The sequence below is a fragment of the Montipora capricornis genome, chromosome 9 (genome assembly GCF_036669925.1).
Source record: "Montipora capricornis isolate CH-2021 chromosome 9, ASM3666992v2, whole genome shotgun sequence".
Classification (NCBI taxonomy): Eukaryota; Metazoa; Cnidaria; class Anthozoa; order Scleractinia; family Acroporidae; genus Montipora; species Montipora capricornis.
In genome coordinates this window covers 16688068-16708067 of record NC_090891.1, presented here as the reverse complement: position 1 = coordinate 16708067, position 20000 = coordinate 16688068, and the positions used below count along the sequence as shown (strand labels likewise).

The following is a 20000-nucleotide window of genomic DNA, read 5'->3' as shown; positions in this document are numbered from 1 at the left end:
TACACTGGTTTCGGGCCGTGGTCTTACGAGATCTCTAATCAGCCAGTTTTTGTTATGTAATTAATTCGAATAGGGTGAAACTCTCCAAAACGGTAGTTCCGATAATTTTCATAAAATATCTTACTTTGATCAACCCCATTCAATTCTTAAATCTGTCAGTCCTTAATGAAACCGGATGTGAATCACATCTGGTTTTATTGACGTTCGAATAAAAAGAACTTTGCAAGAGAATGGTTTAATCTCCTTCTTTGCCTATATGACCTTTAAATCACACGATGAAGCTTAGTATAAATGCTCGGTTTTGCACATTGTCACGAAGCGCAAACACATTGATTTATCCACTGTGATAAAAGTTGTGTACAAACGTGAATAACAGCACTTGAAATTTGGTCAACACATTTCATGTTGCAGGTTTCAAGTCGCACGTGCAGAGCCACTTTTTTGCTCATTTACTGGCGTTCTCTTTCTCTTTTCTTAAAAGGGTCATAGGCTTACTACTAAACACCACAAGTGCGAGAATTTGTCTTGCAATTCCCTCAAACATCACCAAGGCACCGTTATTGAGAACAAACCATTCCTAAATCATTTATACACCATTTGAAAACAACTACCGAACCATTCGTTGTACTTTTGAGAAGCCACTGGCTGCGAAATTTACAATCGGTCAAAATAGGGGTAACAACTTCTTGGCTTGACCCATTTAAGTGCCCAAAGTTGTTTATATATTAAATTGTCTCTGACATCCTTTATTTGACATGTTCAAGTCAAAAATCAATGTTCATCATAGCGCATTTCCATTAACAATATTCCGATTTCCTTTATTCAGCGTGATATTCGTCCCTTTTTTGGGAATAAACTTTTCGAACAATGAATCTTGGAGTAACTATTGACAAAATCAAAGCTAAAAGCCCCATTGGTAGAGTGACATCGAGGAGGGGGTGGGCTTTAGCCACACCCCACTCCCCCAAAAAAGTATTTTTGGCATAAAATTAGAAGTGATTAATTTTTAAACAAAGTCAATTTTCCATTTTTAACTGACAGAAGCTCACATCTCTACCTTAAGAACTATTTTGCTAAGAACATAGTGCTAAGGAGAGTAAGCCAATCATTGAAGCTTATTTCCAATGACACGATTTGTGTTGTCTTTAATTTTGTGTAATTGTTGATTCCAAACAAAAATATGGATAAAAGATTGTTAAGAAACAAGAAGCTTGTCATCAGCACACGTAAAAACATCCAATTTTAGATTTATTAGACCTGTAAAATTTTGCTTCTAAATGGGCCAAATAAAAAAGAAATCCGATTTTGATAACGTCACAGCTAACGTAAAAGAGAGAAAACAAAAGATTGTTAACATGCTTTAACTTGAAACTTTAAAATAGTAACCGTAATAGGCTTTAAAGCATAGAAGACTTCTAAATCCTACTATTTCGTGTTTGAATTGAATTGGTAGCCACACTCTTGTTACCTACCGTAAGTTCATAATCTGATACAATAATAAAACAGGCGCGCAAGCCTTGTCCTTTTATAGAACTGCGACGAAAGCAACCTGTTGAATCGAGGAAGAGAGCGAGATAGAAATGTGTTTACAACGGGGGCACACTTTTCAATTCCCACTCTTTAAAATAAGTTGGGAAAAATACTATTATCGTTTTTTTCGGTGAATAAGACTATTTGAACGGGGTTGCTTATTAGCGTTTTTATTCAGGGGTGAATTTACCAAGCATCTCTCTCAAACGTAGTTGTCATAGCTAAATTTGACCACTGTTATTTTACTACCTTTGTAGATACTCAGTAGTTGCCGCAATTGTGGAAAGCACACATCTTAGTAAGAAGAGAAACAATCCACATCAAGACAATAGGGGACTATCAAAACATGACTAAAAAAATTAAACCATGACCCCTGCATTAAGAGATTAAGTTTGGAAAACTCCTAATTCCAGTTAGAATCATAGCCAAAGAGATAAATTAGGCCTGTGCTAATCAGCTTATCAAGAGGTGTGGTCATGTATAAAGCAATCAGTGTGTGAAGACATCCCTTCAGTCTGATCAAAATGTCCGCTAGAGGCTATTACAGGGTTCAATTGTGTTTTGTCTTCTTCTCAGTTGTGTTGTTGAATCAAGGCTGCAAAAATACTTTGAGCTAATATTCTATCGCGCTATTATTTCGCCATTATTTTATGCTCCAATTAAACCTGTCTTCCTGAATTGATGCAGAAACAAAGATTTGGGGGAGGGGAACAAGCCCTGGAATAAGGAAGTACCGAATGAAAATTGTTGAATCGCGATTTAAGGCGATTTTAAGATGCTTTTCGACCGCCTTCAGTATTTCTGCATGCCAAATTGACGTGTATATGAAAAATTGTGCTAAATTTTTCTGCCATTAGTTTCCGTTACTATTAAACCAGTCTTTTTAAATTGATGCAGTAACGACGCATTACATGGGGTGGGGCGCATGCTTAGCCATCATTAACGATGGAATGAAAATAGTTTAAAAGTTGATTTAAAGCCAGTTTTAAGCACCAGTAGTAAGAAAGTTCTTAGTGCATCTCCCAAAATTGCCCTGTCTAGAAATTCTTGCCGTTGCTTTTCTACTTCATGTAACTATTTATTTCTGAATTAATGCAGCAAGGAAGAACTGGAGGTGGGGTACATGCACACACAACAATTTGCTGAAAACGCGATTTTCGCCAGTTTAAGCAGTTTTTCAAACGCCTTCAGTGCCTCTGCGAAACTACCCTGTCTATAGATACTAGCGATATTCTTTTTAGCGAGAGAAGCGTTGCGATAGGTCTTCGATCAAAAAGACACAATCTGCAAACATACTTTTCAAGACTGGCCATGTAGTCAAAGATTTAATTATATCAGTAAACATAAGATGCCATCTTTCTTGTTAATTATAGCTTAATAATTATAGCTTCTAGATTCAAGACTGGAAAAGTAAACATAACGGCATCAAGTCCAGGACTATTCGCTTGCAAGGCAATTTCTTTCACTCAGCCTTTCTACGGAAGACAGGCAGTTAAAGTGTTTGCCTCCTTTGGTCATTCTGTGAAAAACTCTAGCCTTGGTAATGGCGCTGCCATTTGGGTGGAATCAGAAGACAGGCATCAATTTAAGACTTGTATTTCTGAATATGGCGAAGGTTCCAATGGAAAGGCAGAAGTTAACTGGATTGCTGTCCAGTCTGCTCCATCTGGAGCTCAAATAGGAAGTCATGCGCTGAACTCCTAGACGACTGAAACAAAGTGCGAAAGGGTCGTCTTCCCTCAGGCAAGTCTTACTCGAGGGGAGATACGCTTATTTTTCTCATAGATATTGATGAGCAGAAGGGATTCAAAGCATGCTTTGTTCCATGGAAAATTATATCCTCTAGGACACACTTAATTTTAGACATCTTTTGTCGAGCAATCGACAGATAAGGCAGAACTCGAACATTTAATGCTTTATAGACTATCACATTATCCGTGAAAATGGTTCCCTACATTGCAAGAGAACACATCATGTACCATATGAGTTGACTTGAGATTAATTAGTGATTAGATTATGTTAAAGCGTATCTTGGATGTCTTTCTCTCTGTGCTCATTACCTCATGGGCTGATGATGTTCTGTTTCTAAATAATTTATGTACTTTTAGCGTTTCCTGTTTCCACCAAATGTTGTTGTCACACCTAGTCACCAGACTCCACAGAGACCCCAGGATGCCCTGGCTTTTTGGATTGAAGATTATACTGCCGGCAGTTTTACACTTTGTGTTCGGGAAACCAAGATTTTTGCTGGCGTTCATCGAAACATTAGAATCGTAAGTTTTTAGTTGATTGATGCAATACAATATCACCCCATTGTAAGAAACAATAAGTTACAGTCCATTTTCACAATTTGGTTCTTAATACAAGCAATGACCAATACTAGACAGACCCTTGAAGTTGAATTAAATTCAACCAAGGAGACAAGTGTGCTCTCTCGACCTCTATCTCCTTGCTGACTGAGACAAATTTGGGATTTGCGGCAGTGGTCGAATCGACACGGGAGATAGCTTGCCTTTCCATGGGAACCGGCCTTTCCGCCGTTTGGGGTAACCCAGTCATCTGGAGCCTTCCTGAGGATAAAGGCGAGCTGGCTAGGTGCGATTCTCAGTCAACCAAGCTGACCTCACCACTTAAAAATACGCTCTGTTTTGCCCCATGTATGCCCGGCCCGAACAGCCAGAGTTACGGGGCTGCATCTTGGGATGCTGTTTTAGATTGCCCATCGGCATCGAATATTGGAAGAGACAAATCCCAAATTCGGGGGCGGGGGAGGGGGGGGGGGGGGGGCAGCGGGCGAAAAAGTTATTTTCTTAGCGCTTGTATAGGGCCTTCACTATGAGAGTTATGGCCACAGGAGTGTCATGGCTGAATTGCACGAGTCAATGTACATTGTAAGGCATGTGTCTCAGGGAGGGGGTGGGGAGTAGCGAAGGAAAAAGTGATTTTCTTATCCCTACACGTGAGTACCTCTTAGTTTCGTGTTTTGAAGATAATAAACTCTTAAGAAAATTACTCTTTCAAGCGCTTTCATTTGTAAGCAAACAATTTGACCCCCACGTCTCAATGTTGTTTTGTGGGGGCCACGAACAGTTTCCTGGAAATCAACACTTTCCAAACCAACACTGGATAGGGGAAGGGGGAGTAGAAGTGACTGCCATGGAATTCACAAGGGAGAAATAATGAAAAAGTGCTTTCTGTCGGTTTTGTACAGTTTTCTTTAAGGAGCTATGGCACGTGATATTAGGGTGTTTAAAGGGAAATCTTTAGTTAATCACGAGTTTAAAACTTGAAGATGGTAATGCGGAATTCATTTACTGATAAAATTATCGTTACATCCCAAACAAGATGATTCTGAGCAAAACGACCTTCATCCAATTGATTTGTCATAAACTTGAAAAACGTAGGGCTGATTTTTCAAGATTCTCCAAATGGAATCCTTTTCAATCTTGCCAAATTGTGTCCATCGATGCTTCTCTTTCCTTTTACTGTATTTCTTTATCTTGTTCAAGAGTTCTAAGTGGTTATTGCAATGTTTCATTCTACTTTTTGGGCATTTTGGGTGTCATGAGATTACATCATTTCGCTTGACAAAGCCCATTTGCTCAAATTTGGTCATAGCGGGGACAGTTAAAAGGGAGAAAAGGCTACTCCAAACTTCTCGCCATACAATATTTTGCCTAAAATGGAACAAATTCAGAAAAAACCCCGAATAAATCCACGATTCGTAAGATCTTAAAAAAATGTCCCATTTATTCCGACCATCAATCTCTCATCAACAAAAGCCAAATGATAATCTTTATGAAACATAAAGATGATAAAACAAGCAAAATCTAATAACGTATGCGTCGTGGGCCTTTTTATGGTCATTTTCTTTATTGTTTAGCTACTGGGTAACCAGATCGACTTTAAATTTTCGCTGACTGTGGAATTAAGTCCCGGATGTGTCGCCGCATTTTGCGCGAGTTAAAAGTCCTCAAGAAATGTGCCAGAACGTTTAAATGCTTAAACTGCGAATTTCTGTTTATCAAAGGCATCATTAAATTAAATGAAGGCACTGTAAAGAGGTGGTTACTTTTAGCAGCCTGATCGCATGTTATCAACCTCCACCATTGGTATAAGAATGGGACTGTTTTATTCTGGCCATTTAAAAGTGGTTTTCACCTCTCCGATAAGACATTCTTGAGTCGAAAAGCGCAGTTATGCGGATGAAAACGGAGGGTGAATATTATCAAAGAAATGAAAAAAAAATTCTTATTCCGTTCACGATTTCAGCGAACACATAGCGGAAATGTTTTAGCAGAACTCAAGTTCAAACCTGTTGGTGAAAGGTTCTAAAACACGTTGTTGCAAAATATTTGCTTTAACCATTTGTGTTCTTAAAGGGCCACCTACAGACTTCAGTACGTCTAATGCCAGACGATTTTGCTCGTCAATGGAGTTGGGGTCACGGGTGAAGGGTTAACAACATCGACGACCACTCACAAACTATGTTCTCTTTAACCCTTTGCCTCGTAAGAGCACCACCTACATACATTAATATTCTGTCTAATGCCAGACGAATTTATCCGTGAATTGAGCCCACTTTAAGTGTGAAAGGATTGATAATGACTAACAATTTCTATGAATCTTTTGCATCTAGAACTGGTTGGCGTTTACCAACATAAGTTTCGTGAACTTTACCTTGACCGGCAGTTTGGCGTTTTCAAATAGGAGTTCCCCATCTCAGCAAGATAACTTCGCTTTCTGCAAGGTAAGAAAGAAGAGTGCAAGGAGTCTGCTTTGTCTATCGCTAAGTTATTTTCTCCTTATAGAGTGGTTGTTGGAACTTTTATGTCAGGAGCCCATGTCCTGGACTGTACAACTTCATTGAAATAGTTCATTTTCACTCACGGTTCTTCCATCCGCTCCTTTGTTCTACTGTTACATTAAGTCAACATCTCGTACCTATCAGTAAGAAAGCTCGTAATCTAGGAGTCATTCTTTATAAACACCTCACTATGTCTAGTCACGTGAAAAATATTTGCAGCTCCGCATCTCTTGCACTGCGAAACATAGGCAGGATTAGGAAATACTTAGATCAAACAAGCACTGAGCGCCTTCTGCATGCGTTCATTTCATCCAGACTAGACTATTGTAATAGCTTATTATACGGCTTACCAGTAATGGAGAGTCAGACGAACAAATTACAAAGACTGCAGAATTCAGCAGCTTTATTGAAGTTTCCTTCATTTTCTGCAGCATTCTAAAATTGCAGCCTAATATTGTCCTCAAACTTACTAACGTCATAAACAATTTGATTATTTTCACAGAAAGTCAACTTTATGGCTCCATTTTTCGCCCCACCTGTGATAATATTAACAGCAAAACGCAAACCCAATGATGAGAATTCGAGTTTCAGTTCTTCTGCAGATTCCGCAAAATGTGGGGCAGTAACCACTTGGATAACGGTGAGCAAGCCTGCAATGCATATTGCGTCAGGGTATGGAGGAGGAAATTTTCTGAAGAAGCCACCTCCATTCACTAAAAGCTAATAAAAATAATTATCTATGATAATCGTTTATATCCTACTTATGTAACAAGCGCTCTCTTTCCAACAGATGTACCCTCGACTAAGGTCTACCCAAGCAAACAGTCTTAGGTCCCTTTGTATCATATGTTTGAACTATCAAATTGCTTTTTCAACAAAGAGCTGGCAATTACTTTGCATACGCTTGTAATTATGGTCCAGCTCCTATCCATGATTGGTCATGACTTTGAATTTAAAAACACTGATTACTGGCTCACAGCGAGGAAACCTTGGCCGGTCATGAAAAATTAATGCTGCACACTACTCTGTTCCAAGGCCATCCTTGCAAATAAATTCAAATTTGACTAAAAAGCTGTCCTAGTGGAAATCATTGAGGTTAATAACTTATTGTGATGAAAGATTTATGGTCTCACTGCAATTTGCTTTCATAAGAAATAAAAGTAAAATAGACTGTTTGGTTTTTATTCTTCACTCGTAATCCATCTTTCTTTAGTACACCACAAAATCAGAGACTGAGATGTGTGTTAAAAGTCATAACAGCGACGGCGGAAAGAAGGATCTCATTGGAATTGATTACGTAATTGTTGGAGGTAAGAGAAATGACTAGGCCAAAACAGAAAACGGAAACAGCATTATTAGACAAACAAGTTCTCAGTTTTCGCAAACCCTTTCTTTCTTTTTTCCTTTCCTTTTTTAAGCAGTAAGCCCTCGCGTATTGTGTTGTGTTAGGCTTCATTTGTAAAACGCAAACGTTAAACTACTCTTGACAACTGGGCGCGGAGTCCGTTTTCCTCAAGATACAGAACACCGCTTTCAAGCTATAATTTTTCAACTTTTGAGTTAAGCAATATCTTGTGAGGAACAGTGGTATCGTAGTAGTAGGAGCACTCTTTTTACCAATGTGGCTATAATTCGTTACAAACATACATACATTTATTGAAGCTCCCCCATAGGGGCTTTACAGTCACAATGTATCCTTGATATCTTATTAACGGAGAGGCTGTGTAAGTTATCAAATTTACATTCATTTGGCTTGTTATTGTCTTTAAAAACGTGTTTAAAAAAACAGCTTTTCAGAAAAAGCGGATTGCAAAGTTTTCTTTCTAGCTCATGAAGAGTCTTGGGGTCCCTCATAGTGTAGGAGATAACCGTAATTGAAGGCTACTGAAGGGACATACCCAGAAAGGAAAAATTGCAAACGATCACTGTTTACGGGTGTTGGAAGCTCCTGTACAAGTAGGCTGGGGGAATGATCTGGGTGCTGGATTGGAGACATTGGAAGCACATTAGGGGCACGAGTGCTTAAAATAGCATCCTGAGCACCGATCCCCATTGTGAAACTTGAAGAAATAGCCTCAGGGAACATCAAGGGCCTTCCCGACACCAGTTGCCGCAATGGGTTTTTTGACATTTCTCTGACAATTCCCAATGTATGGTTCTCGTCATAAAAACGCCAATTATGTCCCCTAGCAGCCAGATCCTGCATAGTAGCACCATATTTCATGAAGCCTGGGGCCTCGCGGGGATTCTGTGCAGTAAAAATACCAACATACACATTAAAAACTTGTAGCCAAAACATCTGTTGAGCTAATGCGTTTCGCCTTGTTAACTGGCTTGAGAGCTAACGATGGGAAAGAAACTTCCGGTGAGGGTTGGAGGTGGAATGTAAAACTTTTTCTCGAAATTTGGATTAACAAGAAGGGAGTCAAAATCAACAAATTCATTTTGTATGATTTTGGTCCGAAGTTTAGCTGGAACCAACGCGTCATTTGGTAAATTGACAGGCAAGAAAGCATCATTGTGACCCTGGGTCCTAGGGAGCAAATTCTACTCACCTGAAAAAGAGGCTATCTGGAATAAGAGTGGAACCCGGGAGCTGTACAGTGTTTTGGGACGGGTAGTGGCAAGATAGTCTTGTAAAAGAGCACAAAGTTGGTTGCTTTTTTATCGGCTCTCAATTTTTTAGTTTAATCATGTTTAATGTCGTAAGAAAGGTTTATTCGCCTTGGACTATCATCGAAACATAAGTTAACATTATCATCTTCTCACTATGCTGAGATATTCAAGGTCTTCACTCCTGAAATTACGGTATTGGTGGAAGATTCCTGAGTCATGCTCTGGCTTTAAAACTGCTCGCCATGTTCAATAACAGCAACAACAACAACAACAGGTGAAACCTATTTGCTCTCAAGCACGGAACACTCTGAAAGCTATAAGCCTACTTCAGCGATTTAGAGCAATCCGAAAACCTCGAAATACTTCACGTATATTTCCAATTGAATCGAGGATTGCAACGAATTTTGAGTTTGAAAATTTCGAAACTAGAACTACTCAACCAAGACGAGCTAACTTCAATGTTATCAATATTCAATTTGACACCTCGAAAGACAATTCAGGCGTAACAGAATCTGAACTAGGGTTTATTCCGGAGCGTCCATCATATCAAATCTAACGATATTAAATCTTTTTCGACGTTTGGATATTTAAATGTTTTTGCTTAGTCTACTGACGCATGTTTGAACATCATTATACTTTATAGTCCACCAGATACTCCTTTTCGACTTTTATTGATGAATTCAGTACTCTTTTGGAACACGTTGTCTTATTAAGTGACTATCCTGTTATCGTTGGTGACTTCAACATTCACGTAGATAAGCCGAACGACTCTGAAGCTTCTGATTTCAATAGTTTGCTGTCCTCTTTTGGCCTAGTATAAAGGATAGACTTTCCAAGTCATCGAAATGTCCACAACCGCGATCTTGTTATTACAAAGCAATGTGAAACATCACTCATATGCACAGGTACTGGTTTTGAATCAATGGATCCGGTGCTGCTACGCTATTGTTGAGTTAAAATTTTCATTAAAGAAACGTCCATATATGTTGAAATGGATTGTATTAGTAGTAGTAGTAGTTGCAGATAAGTTTCTCAAGATCTGCAGATTCTTTCGAAGCAGTTACTATCAATAACAAAAACCAATATAGAGGTTGTAACTAGCGTAAAACTTCTTGGTCTCACAATTTCAAACAATTTTAAGTGGAACGCTCACATAGAGAATGTTATCAAAAAGGAGCCTCCAGGCTTTATCAGTTAAGGCAACTTAAGCGTGCAAAAGGAGATCCTGCGCAGCTAGTTTGTTTTTATACTACGTGTATCCGGCCCGTGTCTGAATATGCTTGCTAAGTTTTCCACGATGGTCTACAAAAGTATCTCTCTGAAGAGCTAGAGAAAATTCAGCGCCGTGCTCTTCTCTCTTTATACTTCACCAAAAACTGACGTTATTCGAAGTCATGGTCTAAAGTACCACCTTTATGCTGACGACACACAGCTGTACTTGGCATTCAATCCCGCTTGTAGTGAGGACCTTATTACAGCTACGTCATGATTGTGTTGAAGCTTGTGTGGCTGAAATTCGTGTTTGGATGTCTAGTAACCATTTGAAATTGAACGATAATAAGTCTGAACATTTAGTTTTCCACACAAGACATTTACCACGTCCTGACATTTCTAATGTTATGGTGGGCGAAGAGGGTGTAACTCCAACTGCCTCATGTCGTAATATTGGTGTTGTGTTTGATGACACCCTCACCTTTGAGACTCATATCAATTCTGTTTGCAAGACTTCATTCTGGCACTTGAGGAACATCTGGATGATTCGCACTTACCTGGATAAATCATCATTGGAAATTCTGATCCATGCCTTCTTTACAAACAAACTGGACTACTATAACTCTCTTTTAACTGGTCTCCCTAAATACCTAATTCAGCTGCTCCAGCCAATGCAAAATGCAGCTGCACGTTTCGTTAGTGGGTCAAAGAAATATGATCATATCACGCCAATTCTACATGAGCTCCACTGGCTCCCTGTTGAGAAGCGTATAACTTACAAAACTTTGCTAGTTACTTTCAAGTGCTTAAACAATCTGGCACTGTCTTATCTATCTGACCTCATCATTTAGTGCAAGCCTACACGAGCTCTGCTTTCTAGTTCTAAGAATTTATTAGTAATTCCTCGTACCAACACTATACGATATGGCGAAAGAGCATTTTGTGCTGTAGTACCTAGACTCTGGAATGGTTTACCACTAGACATAAGATCAATTAGCAGTTTAGAGCTTTTTAAGAAAAAAACTCAAAGCATTTCTTTTTACTTTACAACGACAATTATGACTAGGGAACTTGAACTTATGATTAAGATTGATATATATACATTTATTATATTAAGATTAGTATTTTTCATATATTCCTTTTTTATTACATTTTAATTTTCATAGGTAACAACTATTGTAAACAGCGCCTTTGGGTTAAACGGATTAAGGCGCTATATAAATTCTTTATTGTTATTATTATTATTATTATTATTATTATTATTATTATTATTATTATTATTATTATTATTATGTGCAGTTGGTAAACGTATGAAAGCTAAAATAGAACCACATAGGGCGCGCAACGTAACCTATGCGATCTGAAGGAACTATAAATAGAAAACTGCTGAGTTAAAAAAAATAAAATAAATAAATAAATTAGCGATAAAATATAAAAAAAATCTTACAGACAATCTAAGGCTCTCTAATACTAAAACTATATTGAGCTCCTATACTATTCCCACGGGGAAAGTCAATTGGCAGTAGCTTTGAAAGTTCTCACTATGTTGAGAGAACTCGAGATGGTAGCCTTCTGCATCCTTCTCAAAACGTCATAGCCCCTACTGCCAAAGAGCTTCCTCATTGTCAGGTCTACATCCCTTGACCACCCCCCAGCACGTCAACGATGATGTTACATTGTTCAATGTCATAGCCAGGGTACTGTTTCTTTAGCTCAAATCGCAGTGGCCCGTACTTGACCGTCTTCTCCTCGGACTTCTTTTCCTGATGCTCCATCCACGAACAGGACATCTCCACAGCCCACACCATCTTATTCTTGTGGTCCACAAATCGAGCGTCCGCTCTGTTAGCCTTGACAATGGTGTGTTCCGCATAAACTGGAACATCCCAAAACGCTAATGCCTCAGATGACTCATAGACTGGTTTGGGTACTGCACACGAGTACCAGGGAGGGACTGAATCAATTAGCCTCAGATCCCTAGTCATCTCGAAGAAGAGGACTTTCAGTGCTGCGAAATTAATAATAATAATAATAATAATAATAATAATAATAATAATAATAATAATTATTATTATTATTATTATAACATAGGTAGATAAAAAATTAGCACACGGTCTACTATACCGAAGCAACAAGGGCTTTAACAAAACTGGGTAAATTGAGACCAGAAAGCAACTAATAAATCGAACCCGCCCCGGAGGGGGAGGTTGGGAGAGGTGTACTTTTTCCAACAAACGTGAAACAAAGACTTCATGACATACCACCTTTCATAGACCTTCATAACACACAAAAGTGGAAGTTATAATTCAAAGCCCAAGAAATGTCCAAAAAAGAAACCGTTTGAGCAGAAACGAAATGTTACATGTCTATAGGTGAAAAATAAAGAAAAAACGACTGGGCAAAAGACAACGACAGCTCGCCTTAGGTGACAAAATCAGAGCAAGAGAGGGGCCTTCAAGGTGGCTCCCCGATAGCTGCGATAAAGTGAATACTGGCCTCGGGGGTTTAAGTAAACACCATCGGGCAAATATAGAGTGACGGTGGTATTATTAAAAACCAAATGACGCCAAGAAAAACATTGGCACAAAGCTATAGAACACCGTTGAGCTAGGGCGCCTTCTTTTATGCTTTCCTGCGGTTCGACTTTGTTAGATCTTGTTAAGCTGTAATTTACGTATTGTACGAGTTTGTTGTCCAGTTATTTCAACTCGGTAAACGGGAAGGAACACTTTTGTTGAAACGTATTGTAAACTAAATGCTATTTCATACATGTTTCCAGACTTGGACCCATGTCTCAATATGACATGTCAGCATCATTGCTTGTGCAAGGCTTTTGGTCCATTCAGTGCTCGCTGTGTAAGCATTGACAGATGCCCATCTTCCCAAGAACCAATTTGTTCATCAAATGGCACAACGTATGACAATAAGTGTCTGTTTGAACAGGAAATGTGCCTGCTGCGGCTCAACTTTACAATCCAGCATCCTGGCAGCTGCGAAGGTCAGCACCTCAATACATAATTTTGTTCAAAATTAAGTATCAACCAAACCTCGTTCCCAGGGTTGGGAACCCTGGTTGGGGCTGGTCACTTTTTTAAATGTGTGTTTGGGGAGGGGTCGCAGTGTAGGCCTTGTCATCATTGCGAGGAACAGAATCACAACACATTTGATTTTGTGGCCAGACGACCATCGAAAAAACGTTTCACGGCAAGGTATTGAATATACTAAACGTCGAATTCGACGTGAAAGGAAAAAAGTTGATATAAAATCAATCGGACGGAACAGAAAATATACTCGCGTCTTTCGAATTTTTGTATGCCGGTGAGAAGGTAAAAATTAAAACTACTCAACAAGCTCAAGTGAGCAGTCAAATTGAGTGATAACGAAGGATTCTAATAGTTTGCGACACGTTTAAAGAAAAGAAAGTATTGCCGTGAAAGAAAACAGGGGGAAACGTTTATCCATGGGAAACAAACGTGTTCGGCGATCGATCAGTCGGTATCATATGTTTATGTCACGTATCGACCTCAAACTGTGCAGGTATTTTATTTTGTTCTCTGATTTTCGTTTTTCTTTCGAATGTTAAACAAAGTGATTCCTAAGTCGCACGCTTGTCAAGCGAGTAGACAGTTTTGGATTACTTGTATTTCAACAACTTCGTCTAAATTGTCGCTGTCATATTTTTGGAACTGCACACCGGGCTTAAGGTAATTCCTTAGTATTGCATTGCGCATCCCTACTGGGCACGATTTTCGCGTCATTAGCGCGCGCACATGAGCACGTGCGCATACAAAACGTAAGAGATTTCGCTCAAACTAAACCCGATAGCGAAATAAATGCTCCTTTTCTCTCAAACGAGCACGGCGACCCCCGATTTTTTTTTCAGGTATTTGGTAACAGCAGTCTAATAAAGAACATATTTGAAGAAGAAAAAAAGTTTGAGAGTAGGACATGAATTTTTTTTTGGAAAACAGTTCCATACTGGGTGTATTTTACCCAAGGCGAGGACTTCAAGCTAACCACGGAACTGTCCCAAAAAGTGCACTATTGTCACAACCAGGAATCAAAGTCGGCGTAAATGAAGCATTACTGCTTATATAAATAAAAGAAGCTTTATTTTCAAAATAAAATTTTGTGTCTTTGAAGTAACCAAGACTTAATTCTGTATGAAGGTGATTCGAAATTTTAACGCGAAAACAGTAAAAAGACCCCATTTTAAGAGCCTGCTGACGCGTAAACAAGCACGGTGACCCCATTTTTTTATTGCATTTTTTTAATGTTTATATCATGAATGTGAATTATGCCAAGTTTCCAAAAAAGTTTGAGAGTAGAACAATTTCAAGGGAATTACCTTAAGCGTTTGATTATTAACACAAATTGTAAAGTATATTTTTAGCGCCGGTAAAATAACAGAGACATTTTATCACGCAAACGTAGTGCGTGGTGTATTATTTATGATAGTGTATGTTCTGTGGGAGCAACTTTAGCTACTAAAGAAATCTTTTTTGCGAACTTCAATCGGTCACAAAAGCTCTTGTTTTTAGCTTGACTGCTTTTGTGGGAATCTCCTGTGGGAATATAACATCAGCTGTTTTGACTTTTTTGAAACTTACATTGTAAAATAAAGATTATTTTCTGAAAAAAAAAATCTTGTCAAACAATTATGCTTTCGCCCAGTTGCGGGTCATATATAACGAAGACTCTACCGTAGTGGAGCAATGTTTGTCGAGGAGAGACATGCGACCAGCCCTAACCAGGGTCTCTCTCCTCACTGTCAAAGAGACCCGGGGGTCTCACTCACATAGAGACCCGGGGGAACGAGGTTGGTATCAACCAACTGATAAACCCTCGAAAAGAGAAAATGGAAAAACTTAAACCTTTTTTTAGAATAAATAACGGTAACATTTTCTGAAAGAACTTTTATAGCTCATCGATGAAAGATTTCATTAATTAGAAGAAAGAAACTTTAAAGTTGCCCGCATTTCTGTATGGGTATCCATCCCCGCCAAAACTTAAACCCAAACCTTGGGTAGAGTTTCATATCCGGACCAAAATGGCGGAACACAAAAGAACCATTGTTATTCTGATTAGGCCTTGTTGATTACGTATTAGGTACTTTGCAATTGAATGTTTGATTGACGAATTGAATGTGTGAATTTATAATTGCGAGTTTAAATTGTATGATAGAATGCTTGAATTGAAGGTTTGGATTTAAGAACAAGTTTGAATTTTGGCGGGGATAGATACCCATAAAAAACTAGCCAAAAATAGAGCTTATTAATAGTGAAGAATCTCGAGTGGACCCGGCCCTTGACTGGGTGTTAAAGCTAGGACTAATCTTACTTACTATATTTTCTTTTTCTCTTCTTTTTATTATTACTTTCGAAAGGATTTCCTTTCCAGAGAGGTCGTCGTCACATGCCTCACATTCCATGGTTAGGGTATTCCCATTGTGAAGTCATTCCTTTCCAGCCCTACGTTTTCTACCCTGACAAAGCCATTGAAATGCAGATCACTGTCAATCATGTGGATACTGGTGACATGTCCTATGTCCACGATGCTGCAGTATCTTGGGTTGAAAATGTAAATTATCAACAATTTACTGCCTGCGTGATGGCGTCAGGATTTAATGAGCGGAAATACACTGCTAACATAACAGTTGACTGGATGGGTTATCAGGGAGCTCCAGTCGGTGGAGTAAGCGGAGAGACAAGAATATCTCAGTGGTGGACTGGGACGACTTGTGAGACAGTGAATTTTCCTTCGGTAAGGAACGATTTTGGAGCGATTTTCCTTGCTTTAAACTCAAAGCAAAATTAGGAAGGAGGGAATAATGGCTCTTAGACATAATTTTGGATTCTCCACTCTGTAAAGTCACAAACCGAAGGAATTGCAAGACATTTCCCATTTTATGTAAATTTAATATCTTTGTTTTCCCCACCATAAATCGGGGTGTAGCACTTCTAGCTACATTCTGAAAACTAGTTTATGTGGTTTTGTTGTACTTCACGGCCCGAGTTTGAAAAAAAAACGTGCAGCTGTCTTGTCATTGGGATGCTTGACTATTGCGAGGTCGTATTCGGTATAACCCGATGTTTATCTTGATAGTATTACAAGTGAAACTGCGAATTGAAATGATTTCTAAGCGAAGGATCATCGCTGAAGTATCGTTATCTGCTTCTCTCGTTTTTAAAACACTTTCTCTTTCTGGTTTCAGGGAAAGTTCTCAAAGAAACCCTTAATTTTAATCACCGCTGTTCATCACCATGCAGGATTAAAAAGGGACGCGGCCAGTATTTGGTTGGAGGATGTCACACAATCTTCTTTCAAACTATGTTTAAGAGAACTGCAAAATTACGCGGGCTCCCATGAGGATATTTACACTGTAAGCATATTTGTTTGATTAGGAAACTTTATATATTTTAAATTTCACCTTGATAACGAGGCTTTAGGAGACAGAATGAAAGTGGCGTTGACTTCCTATCATCTTCATCATCAGGTAGAGTGAAGGGGTTAGTTTCAAAAGAAATTGGTGATGCGTTGATCGATGGGGAGTGAAACACGAAAATTGGATTTATCTATCGAAGTCTTTAAGGTAGAATAACCATCGACAGAGAGAGAATCAGGAGGAATGTTTTCTACATGCCCACTTAGGGGCCGACCATTTAACTCTTGCGGGGGGGGGGGGGGGGGGGGTTGGGGTGGGTGATTTTGAAAAAAAAAGTTCCTGCAAGCGCTTGTTGCGGCATGCAGCACAAATGAAATAGAAAAAGTATTCTTGCACTGCTGCAAGCAAGAAAAAAAATGTTGCAAAGCTATTTCATCATTCCTGGGGGGCTTTACAAAATCCCAGCAAAACTGCAACCATTCCGGATAATCTGCAAGCCAGCGAGCCACTCTGGTTAGCCTATTAAAATAACACATTGATTGGCCTAAATAACACTCTGGTTAGCTTAAACGTCACACCGGTTGGCCTACAGTCAGCTTAGGCCGGCTTGCGGTTTGCCCTTATAATGGATAATATTGAGGTTTGCATGCTCGTGAACACTATGACGTGAGAAAATCAGTGTCACGCGACAACAAGGTGATTGTGAACATAAACAGTCATTTTCAGCCAAATTATTGTTTTAACTGACGTGAATATATCACCATGGGCGCGCGGAGCGGAGCACCGTGGGTAAGAAAATATGGTAACCCATCTGTGCGAGAAATTTGGTTTTGCTCACCGTAAGACCGTACGACCGGTCAAGTGGACTGATGCATGACTGATAAAACAACGCGAAAATATATTTTTTTAAAGGCCGGTTTACACGGTGCGACTTGTCGGCCCGATTTTTGGCGGCGGCTTTGAAAAAAATCGGGCCGACATAAAAAATCTAGTGCAACAGATTTTTTATGTCGGCCCGATTTTTTTCAAAGCCGCCGCCAAAAATCGGGCCGGCAAGTCGCACCGTGTAAACCGGCCTTAACAATAAGACTTTATTTTTGTGCAATTTAGAAATCTGAAAGGGTACTGCAGCAGCAATTAAGAGGCAGTAGATCGAATAGTAATTCTTGAATGTTAATTAGCTGTTCCCCAAAATTTTGCAATGGACCCCCAAATTTTTCAAAAAGGGGTCCAGAGAACCCCCAAATTTGAAAACCTGGATACAGACGATATTGCCATATTTACCAACGATGGCACTGCGCTACAGTGTCTGTTATCCGCATACAGCAACCTGTCACTGAAAATGGGTCTCACGATCAACATCAAGAAAACAGAAACCATGAGTGTCGGTGAACAGCTGGATTTCTATATTGATGCGAACAAATTGAAGAGAGTAGACCGCTTCAAATATCTCGGTAGCTATGTCACCAAGGACTGCAAGCTAGATGATGAGATAACAGCACGGATTCAGGCTGCATCATGTGCGACGGGGAGGCTCAGGGATAGGGTTTTTGACAGATGTGCGGCCCGTGAAGGCACTTCTCTATGGAGTATTAGAAGAGGGTTTAAGGAGAGTCGGGCGCCCCCTTCTTAGATATAAGGACACCCTGAAGGACATCCTCAAGCGCGGAGCTGCTCTCGGAACATGGAGAGAATCGTAACAAATCGGCTAGCCTTGCGGAGACTCACATCTGACATCTGTGACAAAATAAAAATTGAGAGACGGAACAGGAATATAGAGAGGAGGGCCAAGCGTCACGATAGGGAGAGGAGCAGATAGTAATCTGGAATCCTCCCTGGGACTGAACTTAGTTTTCACTACAAGAATCTTCTATTCATCTTTAATTTTTGTGTATTACTCGCATCGGGTTATAGGCGTATATATATCTATCTGCATCAACCAATTTATCATCTTCGTCCGCTCCAAAGACGGCAATGAATACGGCCTGTCTTTCCTTCGAACGTTAGTGACTAGCTTGGAACAACAACTGAAGAAAAAGGGCTATTCCCCAAGCATAAGAAAAGATCTGATATTTGAGAAAACCAGAGAGGTTCTTTAGTCCAAAAAACAACAACTAAAGAAGCAAGAAAAGGGAAATAAACCCAAAGCGTCGTTAGTTTTGACAAGCGACAAACTAAAAACACTTTTCACTTTGCACTACTACAGTAAGTGATGTAAATTTTATGAAATAAATTGTCGGTTGGGCGATTTTAAACCATTGTATATTGCTTTCATAGCCCCACTCCATTTGTGCGAAATAAAATTGTCTACCAAACACTATCACGAAAAAAACCTCAATACCTATGAAATAAACACATTACAGCACGGAAAATGCTTTGTACGATTTTTATTCACTCGTTGTTTCGTATTAAAAAACTCACTCGTTCAATACGCTCACTCGCTCGTTTTCTGATACTACTCAACTCGTGAATAAAAATCGTACGCGCGCATTTTCCATGAAGTAATCTCTATTTATTCTTTCTGGACTATCCATGAAACTCTTGGCTTTGTTGTATTCCTTATATGTAACTCCACATTTTTAAGATGGAAATGGAAAATGATAACTATAAAAAGAAAAGATAGTCATGAATTGGGCCAATCCCGAGCGGGGGGGAATCCCACGTAAAAAGGACGGGGGTGCTCGTCGGAAATTTTCAAAAGAACCCCTATAAGAGGTACCAAGATCCTGTCTTGTGGGCGTGGCATGAAATTCTTTTCACCTCTCAGAGGTAGCAGTTCTAGAACAACCCATTTTGACACTTTCATACTTTTTAATAGTGATAAAAATGGTTACTTCAAATACCTCCCACTCTAACGTAAAGTTTTTTAACAGAAGGTGTTCATTGCAAATGAAACAGTAAATAAAATCGAATACTCTAATGGCACGGTGTCTATGTTAAGTTCTAGTGCCCATCCAGAACTCCCGGCCTTAATCAGACAAAGTTAAAAATAGTCAATTGTCAAATGTCTCCTGTCATAACGTTTTCCGCTCAATAAACCAAAAGGTACCGCGAAACCTCCCGCTGTGGACTTACGAGCACTGCCGTCCCTTTTATATGGGAGTTGTTCCCCCCTCCCCGGGGAATTGGGTACCATATGCAATGCAGGGCCAGCACGAGTAATACCGTCAAGCAGAATGGAGAGCTACTATAGACATCTTTCATAATGGCGGCCAAGCAAAATATTCTTTTGTTTTAATGCTGATAAGCCTTTCTAGCCTCGCTACGACGAGCAAATTTCAAAAGAATTTTTGTCTCAAAATGAGGGCAGCAGGTCCAATTAACATAGAGTTAAAAGAGTGTAAGAGTGGCCGCCATTTGTGAAAATGGTCTATATTTGAATCCTTGGCTTGCGGTTAAAATTTACTTATCACAATCCAGTGACAACAAGCTTACCAACGGAGGGCCTTA

The 20000-nt window shown here is 39.4% G+C and overlaps 1 pseudogene; it reads left to right on the top strand.

Moving 5' to 3' along the window:
* Positions 1 to 867: 867 nt before the first annotated feature.
* LOC138017360 (uncharacterized) overlaps positions 868 to 20000 on the top strand; it is a 43050-nt pseudogene continuing 23917 nt past the window's right edge.